Raw genomic sequence first — 376 nt, 5'->3', positions numbered from 1 at the left:
AAGCTCAGAGTGGAAGTCCAAACCTTCAAACAGAAGGAAGGTGAATCCCTCTATGAAGCTTGGGAAAGATACAAGCAGTTGATCAGAAGGTTTCCTTCTAACATGCTTTCAGTATGGAGCATCCTATGTATATTCTATGATGGTCTGTCTGAATTGTCTAAGATGTCCTTGGATCACTCTGCTGGTGGATCTCTTCATCTGAAGAAAACGCCTGCAGAAGCCTAGGAACTCATTGAGATGGTTGCAAATAACCAGTTCATGTATACTTCTGAAAGAAATCCTGTGAATAATGGGATGACTCAGAAGAAAGGAGTGCTTGAGATTGATACTCTGAATGCCATATTGGCTCAGAACAAAATATTGACTCAGTAAGTCA

The 376-nt window shown here is 40.7% G+C and overlaps 1 non-coding gene across 1 annotated transcript; it reads right to left on the bottom strand.

Annotated features, from left to right (window-relative positions):
* On the bottom strand, positions 1 to 109 carry LOC112753377 (small nucleolar RNA R71). The gene has a single exon (XR_003177766.1). It is a non-coding gene; the product is annotated as a small nucleolar RNA R71 (small nucleolar RNA).
* Positions 110 to 376: the final 267 nt, after the last annotated feature.

Source organism: Arachis hypogaea, chromosome 15 (assembly GCF_003086295.3).
Source record: "Arachis hypogaea cultivar Tifrunner chromosome 15, arahy.Tifrunner.gnm2.J5K5, whole genome shotgun sequence".
Taxonomy (NCBI): Eukaryota; Viridiplantae; Streptophyta; class Magnoliopsida; order Fabales; family Fabaceae; genus Arachis; species Arachis hypogaea.
The sequence above is the reverse complement of the archived record's forward strand: the minus strand, read 5'-3'. Positions and strand labels throughout refer to the sequence as shown.